Genomic DNA, 14,358 nt, shown 5'->3' on the forward strand with positions numbered 1-14,358 from the left:
ACAACTATGTAGAGACATTAGGAAGAACAAAAAACAAAAGCTTTATGGTTCAACCATAACATGGAAATGAAGATTTTATTAGCAATCAGACCTTCAACCTTCCACTCCCTCAAAGTAAGGTTTCACAGTTTAGTGGTTTTCATATCTGCTTTTCATGCAGATGGTCATGAATTCAATCTTCTGTGACAACATACCTTTCAGGTGCCTTTTGACAATATCAGCCATCAATTCATACTAAACCGACCCAAGAAAAAAACTACCAATATTAACACTGCAATTCACCAGGCTAAAAAACAGTCTACAAACAATTTACCTGGAGAAGAAAATCCATTGCTTAACATATTTTCCATCCTATAGGCATGTACATTTAATAGGTTGTGTTTGTGTATGGAACACTCGACAACTGAGCTTGCGGACAAAACAGTTTTCAGTTCATCAATTAACCTAAAAAGTAAACAGATGTTTGACTGATTTTTCAGTCTGTACATTAATAGAGCAGTATAGGAAAATATTATAAATTAAGAGACACGTGAAAATGCCTTTTAGAAATACAGAGAAGGAGTTCAGAAAATTTTTGATGTGTGGTAACCTTTTGAATAATACGTAAATTCAACAGTCGATTAAATGTTAAATTCAGCTCAGGAAAATTCAAAATATATTCTGTTTTCTCATGCTAAAGTAATGGAAATATCTATGCTTGCCAGGACTGCTGTCCCACTGGTAAACATCTTCTGACAACTAGAGAAGTAGCCGAGGGATTGGGTGGAATTTTGATCTGCTCAAAATTCACCTTGGAATTATGGAAAAAATCCCAATACTCTCCCTCAGAGATGTTTAATATGATTTTGGCATACTCTCTTTTATGCTCCAGCTTTAAAACTATATGCTAGCTGGTCTACACATTCCATAGCAGAAGAAGGCAGACCTTGCCAATGGCCTACTGAAGTATGAAAGCAAACTACCCAAAGTACATATCTTCTATGTATGCTTTAGCAATAAAAAAACAAACAAATAAGACATTGATTGAAAGGAAATGGACACATTTGTTCAAAATTTATAGCAGAAAACACTAATTTTTCCAAGCAGAAACACTATTTTAACAGTAAAATTCAGAAGAAAAAAACACTCAGTACAAGATTATTTTGTTTTGTTGCTTTTAGCAGCACAGTACAGCTTGTTCACACGTATTTACACAAATATTTCTAAGTTAGACCAATGTTGATATCCTTGGCTCATGAAGCGGGTCATAACTGGGTCAGTAATATGACATGTGAGAATAGAAAGGCAAAATCCATCAATTACTGTTCATGTCACACAACAGTTTCCCATATATTTCAGCCCTGCAGATGATTAAATGTAACCTTTTCTATCTTTATGCCAGAATTAGCATGCAGTGATAATTTCCTGTATCACAAGCAAACAGATTCCAATGTATCTATACTGTATAATTCCACTTTATATTTGGTAAGCTGCATAGATACAGTATTTTTTTTACTCATTTTATGAAAGCAAAATTCATGGTATTTATGCAATCTAAAGGCAGATCATAAACTGACTCACAGCACTTGCAGCTCTTGAATATCAGACTTATATTTGTACTGTGTTTTTGTGCCCTATAATTTTCTGAATAAGGCAGTAATTTTGTTTCTGTATCCCTTCTCCCAAAATGCCCCAGTGCTGTCACTAGGGATGAGTGCAATTTTTCTCCAGGTATGAATTTGTGGTGAAACTCTGCATTTTGCCATTGGCGAATATTTTCACAAAAGATATTGTTATGAAAATGTATGCAAAAAATTAGTATAGGTATGAGACCTGTTATCCAGAATGCTCAGGACCTGGGGTTTTCCCGGATAAGGGATCTTTCCGTAATTTAGATCTCCATAACTTATGTCTGCTAAAAATTATTAAATATTTTAAAACCCAATAGGATTGTTTTGCCTCCAATAAGGATTAATTATATCTTAGTTGGTATCAAGTACAAGGTACTGTTTTATTATTACAGAGAAAAGGAAATCAATTTTAAAAAATTAGAATTATTTGCTTATAATGGAGTCTATGGGAGATGGCCTTTCCGTAATTCGGAGCTTCCCGGATAACGGGTTTCCGGATAAGGGATACCATACCTGTATATTCTGTGCAGAAAAATTTGCTGCGAAACCCATTGAATTTGATATATGAATTTTTCCACGTTTTGCCAATTTTTCAGTGAAGCAAAATAGGACTGATTTGATCATAATAAGCTTTCACAGCTTAGTTTCCTGCTTTCTCACAGTTCATTCTGTCACTTACGGCTACATTGGTAGATGAGCTCACGCATTTACAGTATTTAGCAGCAATCCTATGGTGTACTCCATATGGTTCAGGTAAAAGTACCTGATATTTGAAGCAATTTTTTTTGGGATTGAGTACAAAAGTATATTAAATGAGAGATAACATTGGCCTAAAAAGTTGTTTTGATGGGAAGTATGAAGCATTTAAAAAACACACAAACACACTAGGAGTAGAGCAAACCAGACCACAATAGCCAACAAATGAAGAAACTAGATATATTTCACTAGGCAGTAGAAAGGGGGGGGTTACTCCATTTATTGTAGCACAAGTCTAGTCATGTACAAGTGCTTAGGCGTGCATGAAATGTAGCAAAAAAGTCTTAGGTGCTGTTTTCCTATCACCCTAAGCACTTGGTTAGCATTTGGAAAAGTAAATGTTTGTATAAACTGAACAGAGAAATTTCTGAAAAGTGAAGCAGAAAGTCAGTGGTAATTCACTTTTTTTTAAATAAAAAAAATATTGTGTGGGCTCAAATAAATGTTTTTTTTGCTTGTTTTCTAGTTGATGCCTCTTGCTCCCTCTGGGTGGCATACTATCCTTAAATAAAATGCATACTGAGCCCATTAATAAAAGAGTAGTATGAGTTCCTAAACTACTATCCTGCCTGCTCTCTTAACAGGGAATATTCCCTGCAATCAAGACAATACAAAATATTTCTTTCTGCCTTCCAGAATCATTTTTTGGTCTTGCTTAAAATGGTATTTAAGATTTTTACACACTCACTGATATGGCATATAAATAATTTATTTTCAAAGTATGGCCCTTGCCACATGGACATATCTATGCTAATATTGCCTGGTCCAGTGCTATATGGGATCTCATTGATCCAACCAATTGGCCAACAAGTCAGCCTTGTGGGTGTCAGTATTACACTGTATGGAATTACACTGTATGGAATACAGGCTGGACAATGCAAAAACTGCCTTGTGAAAAGAGAATTTTACTCTATATATGTAGCGGCTAACTTCATTCAGTAACATAGAAAATATAGAGGAAATTTACATATTGCAAGTGCAGTGTGAGATGTTCAAATTCAGAAAGCATCTGCCATGTTTTGTACCTACAATGCAGATTTTCCATAAATCTAGCATCATGGAATGCTCGATGGGGAAATGTGACTGGCGCATTTGCAGTCGATAAGTCAAAATTCATGTACTTGTACATATGCTACCATGGCAGCTTCTGAGTGGATGCACTTGCTGAAAATTAAGGACTCAAAATGAAGGCAGCGGCACCGAGCAGGACTATATGAAACTGCAAAGATGGCTTTGAATGGAAATTTTCATGCAATGACTGTGTTGAACTTTGCATGACCATAACTGCACTTGCTGTAAATAATAACATACCAATAACATGTTTGCTTTTAAACAGGTGACCAGCAAATACCACTGCAGATGGATTGCCCTGGGCGATTAGACATGTAACAAATTTTGCACAAAACTGTGCCAATGAGGACTCATACATACATACATACTTAGGGAAGGGTCATTCATTAGACCAGCTGATTATGGGTGGTTCTTAATGTTATGATACAAAAATGTTTGTTTCAACACTTGTGAGGTGCTTTTGTCCTGACGAAGACAACCCTCCGTGGTGTCGAAATGTTAATATAATAAAGAAAATGTTTTTACAATTTTGATACGAAAAATCCTGAGTGCATCAGAATATTTTTATTTTTTTTTAATATAAAATATTACAACTAAAACTATATGATAATGTTCGCTTGACAATCATCCCTCCTACAACTTTCGATAAAATGACAGTTTGAAGCCCAACTTGCCTAAACAGGGAAAGAAGGAAAATATGTTTGTACAAAAGGCCCTGTCGTGGGAAAGCAGAATCACAAAATACAAGTATGCGAAGGAAAATTTATTGCAGCAAACGCCAAGCAACAAGTTGTAGAAGGTATTCATTTCATGCGTGGTGCATTTCATGGCCTAGTTCTTATAAATTTCCTAAAATAACATGGCCTGTGTTCTTGGTCTTCCACGCATGTTGTTTTAACAGAACTAAAACAGTGTCTCTACTAGACTCTGCGTCTGTCATGCGGAACTCTTTTCTATACTGTATGCACAGGGTCTCTTCATACCACTTCATCAGTGTCAGAAAAGCACGGTGCGGGGGTTCCTATGGTGCACTAGGCTCCTGAACGCATTAATACTGATATGTGATGACAGCTTGTCTTCAACTCCACTTTCTTTCAATTTACATCTATATAGAAGCAAGAGCCACCGTGAAACTAAGCTTTCAGATTGTATAAGTAAACCCATCAGATTTACAGCAAGAATTTATGTTCATTGTGGTTTTCATTGACCTTATATGTTTCATATTTGCTCTACCAAAGTGGGTGGTGAACCATTCCTCCTCTAAAAGAAACAAAAACTTTCCCTATCTTCTTCTGAATGAACACTTTGTATAGTATGTGAGGCCCAGCCGCCTGCCCAGTACGCTGTTATAATATTCATTTGTTTTTTAAAGGTATACTAGCATTAAACAAAATGAAAATAAATGTTTTACTTTAAATGAACGCACAGGATTTAAAGTTGTTTTTTAAATGGCCACTGTTTATACCAGTAGGGATCAGTGTTTTTTGTGTATTAATGCAGCTGTACCTACTACATCCTTAAAATATAGATCTGAAGCTGGTGTCATAAAAATACAGCTCTGCTACAGGCTGAGAGGCACTAATCAACTCACATTTATAACAGAATCACGTAAACAACTGCTTTCATTGCAAAATGGAGTCTGCATGCAGGCTCTGCAGCCTCACAGCTTGAGAATCATATACTGTAGATGTATAGCATGCTTGAATGTCAGGCACTGAGACAGGCAGGGAGTGATGTGTGCTGTCACCCAGCATCCCTCTCACTGCTCACAGACAGCTGACATTTCGCAAGGAGACAAAAGAGCTTGTTTGGATACCTAAAGGCCCAGATTCACACTCTGGACAGCAGTTAATAATGACAGTATCCTTTCATTTAGATTCATTTGCAAAGAAAGAGACTAAAGATGGAGATTAAAAGGGCACATGCCACCCTAAGGGCTCTGGCACATGGGCAAATCGCCGAAGTTGCCTCGCGAGGCAATTTTGGCGATTTGCTGAAATCGACTGCGCAGCGTGTGCCATCCCACCGGCGACTTACATTTTCGCCGATGGGATGGCAGTTCGGGGAGATTAGTCGCCCGTGACAAGGGAGATTTGTCGCGGGCGACTAATCTCCCCGTGTGCCAGAGCCCTAAAGTCAGCGGTCGTTCCAGGTTTTATCACAGTGTGATAAGGTGTGATAGGCCTGTGTCTATGCTAACAGTGTTTTCACCCAAAATGCTATTATTCCCACTATGAAAACTGCAGCTTGCACTTGATTGGAGAAAAAAATAATTAAAAAGTGCACGCCAACTGTTTGTTTAAAGGAACAGTAAGGGCCGCGGTAGACTGGGAGATTAGTCGTCCGCGACAAATCTCCCTTGTTGCGGGCGACTAATCTCCCCGATTTGCCATCCCACCAGCTTGAATGTAAATCGCCGGTGGGATGGCATATGCGCGTGCCACAATTTCCCGAAATCGCGGAAGTTTCCTCTCAAGGCAACTTTTGTGAAATCTCGGCACATATGCCATCCCACTGGTGAAGAGTTTTAAAGTAATTAAAATATAATGAACTGTTGCCCTGCACTGATAGAACTGAATTACTTTTTGGTGATTGTTACTGTTCCTTTAAAGGCATCAGTCTCATTTGCAGCCAGCATAAATCAGCAAGAGGACACAAAAACAGTTGTGTCCATAACAGGTAGGAGTCCCAATATCTCACTGTACGCTTCTTACTGCTGAGAGTAATGGCGAGCATGGCAAATAGAGCTCTGAAACATGTTAGTGTGTGTTTTTGTGCAGTAGTCACAGGCCAGTGTGTACTTACCAAGCTTTCTATTGATTGCAGTTGTCACAGTCATGTTGCTATTTGTTGCTACCAAAGGGTTTAGCCCACCTGGGGGGTAGGTAGTAAAACATGGAAAGTATTATCATATACCTGTACCCATTCAGAACAAAGAGTGTATGACCACACACTAAACTAAAAAAGGGTCTGGAACCCAAAAGTAATAACACCTCTGCAGCTTTTCCTGTGAAAAAAAAAACAAAGACAAATTCCCAGACACTGTCTATGAAAAGCCAACTTTGCAAGTCACAGGGGTAATCTGTCATTGCTTACAAATATATGTTTCTATTCAAATTAACATGTTCAGCCTTTATTAAGCCAAACAAAAAACTAATTGCAGTGACAGCAGGTAATGAAGTAATTATACATAAAAAAGCTGCCACTAATCTCCAAAAAAAAATCACTCATATTCTAAAGAATTGTTCCCACAATAAACTGCAATAATTCAATCACTTGAGTGCCATTTTATTTTAAACATTCAATATATATTATTTAAAAACTTTAATATCTTGGGAAATAAATTGTGACTGATGTGTATAGAACCACTTGTGTTCAAGTATACAACGCTTTTGGGGCTCAGCAGTGCTTCCAGTGAACACTTCAATTCTCATTTAAATGAGCTAATAAAAATATTTTAAAAAAAGTATGACTGGCTGCAGTTTAATACTTTTGCAATAACAACCTGTGAATAATGTCACACAGATTCTACCATGCAAGTTACAATCTTCCTGGCTACTGATATTCCCCTATCAATTGAAAAGGTTGCTATAGGTGAGTAGACCTGTAGCATTCACTGTTCAGCTATTTGAACCGTAACATTATATGGGTTGCTAGGGTTTATTGCACCTTGGGCATTTTTACATGTTATTATATGTATCTATAACGGTTAACAATTCTACCATCACCCCATCTTCCCAGGCCCGATGCTTTGGGGTTATCCTTGACTCTGCCCTGTCATTCACTCCTCATATCCAATCACTTATCAAATCATGTCACTTTCACCTAAGAAATATTTCCAAAATACGATCATTTATCACCCAAGATGCTGCCAAAATGCTTATTCACTCTCTTATAATATCTTGCCTGGACTACTGTAACTCCCTATTAATTGGCCTTCCCCTCCAAAGACTGTCCCCTCTCCAGTCTATAATGAATACTGCTGCCAGGCTCATACACCTCTCCAACCGCTCCTCCTCTGCCGTGCCACTCTGCCAATCCCTGCACTGGCTTCCCCTACCATCCAGGATAAATTTCAAACTCCTGACTCTTACATTCAAAGCAGTTCATAACTCTGCCCCACCCTACATCTCTGAACTTATCTCTAGGTACCATCCAACCCGCTTGTTACGCTCCTCTACTGACCTGCTCCTCAACTCCTCTCTCATTCCCTCCTCACACATTCGCATTCAAGATTTGGCAAGGGCTGCCCCCCTTTTCTGGAATTCGCTCCCACAAACTATCAGACTTTCTCCCAATCTCTCTGCCTTCAAGAGATCTCTAAAAACGCATTTATTTAGAGAAGCTTACCCTAACATAGTTTAACATAACAGTGTGCTGCTAAAAGCAATGTAAGGTAGGGCATGAAGGTGGGAAAATGGCATCCCTTTGCACATCTCTTATTTATGGGTCATTCCACTTGGGCAAGCAGAAATGCTTGTAATCACAAAGTGAATCTTTATTTCTGTACTTGCTGCCTTCTTAAGACTGACTTTAAAGAGTCCTCCCTTGTGCTCCAGAAAACAATGAAAACTGAAAGGGCCCATCCGGGAGGGGCCCCAGTGCAAATTTTGCTCTGTGCTTTATAAGTCGCTACACATCTACAGCCATTCATGAGCTACAACCATAATAAACTGTAATTAACTAGCACATAGTAATAACTTCAGACCATAACAAAATATATTACACCAGATTACTTATGGTACAGAAAATGACCCAACGCAATTTTAATGTGTGTGGTCAGTCACATTTGATCATGTAACAGTAATAAATGCACTGCTCCTTCCTGGTTTTCATTTTGCCTGGTTTCCAAGACACTGGGAAGAGAGACCAGTGATGGCTGTGTGACTATACAGGTAAGGCACCTTCTGTTCCTTGCAGCCAAGCTACTTGCTAGTTATACTTTTTGTATCCACTATAAATGTTTGTCTGTCAGCCACAAGAAAAGCATGCCAGAAACGCTAGCTAAAGTTTCCGTGACTCAAGAGAAAACCTAAACTATGCAGATTTCTTTACATTCGTGTGGTTTCATTTTATTTAAAGTAAGGGAAAGGCATTTCTTGTCAGTTTAGCAAAGTATCTGCTGGCTGGGATACATATGTATTACTTTTAACTACACACCATCAGGGCATTCTCACTTTGCTCACTAATGTGTCGTTAGTCGCATACTTCCCAAAGGGACCAATGTGCTTAAAGGTCCTGTGTCAGCATTTGCCTAATGTTGACACTAAAGCGATACATTTTTACACAAAAGTTACGCCATGCTAGTTACATGCCCATAAGGTATGAGCTACATTTAGGTATTAGTTATCATGTTATGTACAGTATTTTGCCCTATTTAACAATAAATGGTAAACCATAACAACATAGCTTACTGTGTGTTAGAAAGTTACATATATTAAAACCTGGTAAAATGCATACGCAAATTGGCAGAAAACAGACTCAAAATTGACCCTTCTTAGATAAAACATTTTCAGTTTTATATATATATATTCTTATATATCTTTAAGGGTCACCTGTTTTGTAAAATATGTGGATATTAGTCACCTCAGAGTTCCATGAGGTCTTTGTTTTTTTTTTAAATCATGGAACACACTGGTCAATTACAATATCCATATATATATATACAGTATATATACCATAAATAAAGGGCACAACGCTAATCATCTGGGTGCTGAGTTTTTTTCTTAGCTCACAATAAGCTTTATTCATTATTGAACCAATCTGTTTTTGACACTTGAAGGCCACTGGCACTTTTACCTTCTTATGTTATCTCTATATGTTAACCACCCATATAGACTGTAAGCTCTATAGAGCTGGGACCTTCTTCCTACTGCATCCAGATGGCTCTTAATTTAGGTATATTTATACTTATTTAATATATTGCTTGTCCTCTGTGTGCTTTTCTACACTGTAAAATCTTTGTGCTGTATATGCTATTATTGACTCCAAAACATGCCAAAACATGCCTCCAAGTTAGAAATAGACAAATGAAGACCTGCTTTGAGGCCACTGGGAGCAACATCAAAGTGGGTAGTGAGCAACATATTGCTCATGAGCCACTGGTTGGGGATCACTGACTTAAACAGTGTGCTTCTGTGTACATATAGGGATCCAATATTTAGACACCCGTTATACAGAATGCACAAAATTATTGGAAAGCCATCTTCCATAGACTCTATTTTAATCAAATAATTCAAATTTAAATTTTTATAATAAAATACTACCTTGTACTTGACCCCAACTACGATATAATTAATACTTATTGGAGGCAAAGCAATGCTATGGTGTTTATTTAATGTTTAAGTTATTGTTTAGTAGCATGGAGATCCAAATTAAAGAAAGAAATCCCAGGTCCCATACCAGTACTTATATTATTTCTTTCCAGCTTCAGGTGCTTTGCCCTATTTAGTCAAACAGGCCTGTTTATTATCTACTGACGGACCCAGTTCTCTAACGGATTTCCAGGTAAATCTTCCTGGATGAATCACTGCCAACTCAAACTAACCCTAGCCAAAAAAGAGCTTATTCTCTTCCCACACAAACCTGGCATTTCTTCTCGTTTGGGGAATGGTTGTGCCACTTTATATATTTGCAAGTAATAAACATGACCAGTGTTGGATTTTGTTGCTTTTTTTAAGTTAGCCTCTGCTCTCCATTTTTCTTTTTGAGCATTCTTCTCCTTTTACTATTACTAGTGACAGCATGACAGTTAACCCTGTTGATTTGGCATGCTGCATAGGGATTATCTGTGACCAGTCTCTATTTTTCAAATCATATTAATTTCCCTGCCATGTTTTTCTTCATAATACTGCCAAGATACAACCCTTTCTTTCTCAAGCAACATAAATTTATGCATTTTTTCCTATTCCACTTAGACTACTGCAACCTTCCCACTTCACTTGTCTTTAATTAATCTTAAACTCTGCTGCTAGGGGCAATGGCGCATGAGGAAATTAGTCCATGGTAAATGATAACTAATCTCCTGAAAATCACAACAGTCTCTTACAAAGAGGTAGACTAGAGATGCAGAACTTGCTGCAAGTGCTTTTTTATTGTCACTTGACAAAGCGTTGTGTGTGGCTCAAAACATGTTGTGCCAATAAAAAAGAACTTGCAGCAAATTCTGCATCTCCAGCCTGCCTCTTTGTAGTACTTTTCAAGTTATAGTTTAATTTAACACCGCAGGTGAAGGTGTACACAAGGGTTAGGCAGATAAATCTCTGAATAAGATCTTATATAAAAAACAATATATCTTAATCTCCTGAAAATGCTTTCCCACCAGCCATTAATGTAAATTACCATTGGGAATTCATGCACATTGCCTGTGCTTCACATAGTAGCCTGAAGACTTTGGAATACTATGTGGTGCATATGTTTTCCCACTGACGATTTACATTAATGCTGATAAGAATTAATTTTCAGGGGATTAATTGGGGTAAAGCAAATTTAACCAAGGATGACTAATCTACTCGTATGCCATCACCAACAGGGAACCTGTTAATCCTCTGGCAAGATCAATCCTAATGGCTGCTTGTTAAAGGATAAAGAAAGGTAAAAAGTAAGATTTATCAGAAAGGTCTATGTAAATACAGCCATAAGCACTCACAGAAACGCTGCACTGACTTCTCTGTCAAAAGATTTCTTGTGTCTGTAATTCATGTGCCAGAGACATGCAGCTTTCAGCTTTCTCCCCTTTCCTGCTCCCCCCTCCCTCAAGAATGCTAAGTACTCACTCCCCCCCCTTAGGAATGTGGATCTGAGCCAATCAGCAGGAAGCTGACTCTTAGGGGCACATTTACTTACCCACGAACGGGCCGAATGCGTCCGATTGCGTTTTTTCGTAATGATCGGTATTTGGCGATTTTTCGGAAAATTATCGCGACTTTTTGTTGCCATTCCGAATGTTGCGCAAAATCTGGCGATTTTTTCGTAGCGTTAAAACTTGCGCGAAAAGTCGCACCTTTTTCATAGCCATTCCGAAAGTTGCATAAAATGTTGCGATTTTTTCGTAGCGTTCGGATTCATTCAAGCTTCAGTATGGTGACTTTTCTTGGGCAAGGTTGGAGCTGCAGGGTGCCATTGAGTCCTATGGGAGGCTTCCAAAATCATGCTAAGTCTGAAAGTTTCGCCCGCCGCTTACGAGCGCTCAATACGAAAAAGTCGCGACAAGATACGAGCGAATCGTAATGGCTACGAAAAACTCGCGTTTTTTTGCGAAAATCGTATTGGTAACGAAAAAGTTGCGACAATTTCCGAAAAGTCGTAAAGGCGCCGAAAAAATCGCAATCGGAATTTTTCCAATTCGGATTCGAATTCGTGTCTTAGTAAATCAGCCCCTTAGTCTAACTAACTGAGCATGTACACTTAGGGGTATATTTATCATGCTGTGTAAAAAGTGGAGTAAAACATCGCCGGTGATGTTGCTCATAGCATCCAATCAGCTGCTTTGCTTTGGCTTTCTAACTGTTGAAATCTAATTGCTGATTGGTTGCCATGGGCAACATCACCGGTAATGCTTCACTCTACTTTTTACACAGCATGGTAAATATACCCCCATTGGTCTCGGTACAGGAGTGAGGCATTATGGGAACTTTCTTTACACAGCTCAGAGTTTTTTCTTCCTGTTTGGCTTCTGATCATCTGAACAAGTAAAATTAAGGATACTTAAGGGCACTATTGAGACAACTGAAGGTATGCCTGCAGATTGAGATTAACTCTTTATTAGCCTTTCCTTATCCTTTAAGCAAGGTAAAGCACACAAATTCCTTCTGCTAATATTGAAAGCTCTTCTGCTTCTCACTGCATGTCTTCACTTGTCTCTCTGTACATTTGCGGCTGTCCTCTTCCTTTGCTTCTCTCAGAGTCACAGTCCCTCCACACCATCAGCACTCACTGCCATCTGTTATCTGGTTCTTCCCTTTTGAATTCCATCCCTGCATTTCTCCATAGGAAACACTCAACCTCTTCAAAATGAAATTCAGATCCTAATTTTGGAACACTAGAACATTATATGGTTGAATATGGTCCCAAAGCATTGTGCATTTTTGCTCCTTTTTGTGCCTGTATATTACCCACCCACATAGATTATGAGGTCTGTGGGGCAGGGACTTCTTCCTACTGTGTCTCTTATTACATGGCACTTCATCTCTGTATAGTTATTTATCACTATCATATACATGATATAAGTATTATAATGCTAGTAAAGTTGAATAAAAATGCTTGGAAGACTCAGCTGCTTAACCAAATTTCCACAACATGTGGTTCAGATCAGCAAGGCCCCCACTCTGCAGTGGCGTGACAATAGAGAAAGCAGCCACGGAGGGGACAAGCAGTGACAGGAGGGCCCAGTCCATGGGGTCTGCTTCCTCTATTGTTGGAAGAAGACCAGGGGCTCCTAGAGTTTACTACTCTGTGCTGGGTGGGGCCCGGCTCAGAGTAGTTACACCGCTGCCACTCTGGCAAACTTTCGTGTGATTAAATGGTCTAGTTTCTCCAGGCCTAACTCTTCCTGCAGTACAGCTTCTTTCCCTGTCTCTAACACTGCTGGAATGGTTGCCGCCTTCCGAATTCCTGCCAAGAACATGCCCTTCCTCAACCAACTTTATTAGCTACCTTGTGGCCAACTTGAACATTTGAAATAAAACATGTTTCACCTCCTTACATGCTTGTCCTTCTACATTGTAAAACTGTATAGTGCTGCATATCCTGTTAGTGCTATATAAACAAAGTTTTACATACATACATTCATACAACAGTGACAGATTCCTTATACAGTAAAGGTGGCCATACACGCACCAATATTATCGTACGAAACCTCGTTTCGTACGATAATCGGTGCGTGTATGGTATGTCGGCGAGTCGACCGATATCGCAGGAAGCTGCTGATATCGGCCGACTCGCCGATCGGACCAGTTGGAAAATTTTGATCGGGCGCCATAGAAGGCGCCTGACCAAAATTCTCCCTTCAGATCTGAATCGGCAGAAGGAAGTAGAAATCCTATTGTTTCTACCTCCTTACCTGCCGATTCAGCCCTGAATGGTGTGTGGCGGATCTTACGATGTTTCGTGCGACCGATGGTCGTACGAAACATCGTCAGATCGCCACGTGTATGGCCACCTTTAGTCACCATTCTTTCACAATAAGCTTTCTTTGTTACTGAACACAGCAGACCTAACAAAAGTAAATCAGTGACACATATCTCGTAAGCCATACCTTTATCTCTCACAATAAACTTTGACTACAGAACAAGACAACCTCCAACAACCATAGAACAATGGCATGATTTTTTTCTCTCAGTAAGCTTTATTGACAGTTTAATATCACTCAGCCAAAAACATGGGGAAGACCTGGAACTTTTATTTACAGTATGTGTACATTAAAAATGATTTTAAAAACTACCATTGCTGCTTGTCCTATACATTAGGGCATGCAATTGCAGCTGCCATATTTGTGGCAAAATCTGAACTATTCTCTATAAATACAAGCAATAGCACAATCTTTTTATGAATGCATGAGGTTGTGTTTAGCAGGTATCTCTGGGATACTGTATGCAGCAGATAAGGAAACAACATGGCAGCATAACATTAAAAGGCTAAAAGTGACCAGCATGTAAACATATTATCATACCCTTACTTTATATTGAGGCTATTAAACCTAAAAGACAAATGCAACTTGTAAATGAAATTTCAAACAGAGGCAAATCCCGGAAAGATTTTGGAATTATATGAAGCCAGTACTGCCAGATATCTGCACTGATTTCTGCCAAGAACTGTTGAGGTCGGAGTTTCTTGTTTATTGTTAATGAATATGGATTTATCCCAAGCTAAAGCAATGGGGCCGAAATCAGATTATGCTACATGGCCTTAAACCACACCAGAG

The sequence above is a fragment of the Xenopus tropicalis genome, chromosome 4, assembly GCF_000004195.4.
Source record: "Xenopus tropicalis strain Nigerian chromosome 4, UCB_Xtro_10.0, whole genome shotgun sequence".
Lineage (NCBI taxonomy): Eukaryota > Metazoa > Chordata > Amphibia > Anura > Pipidae > Xenopus > Xenopus tropicalis.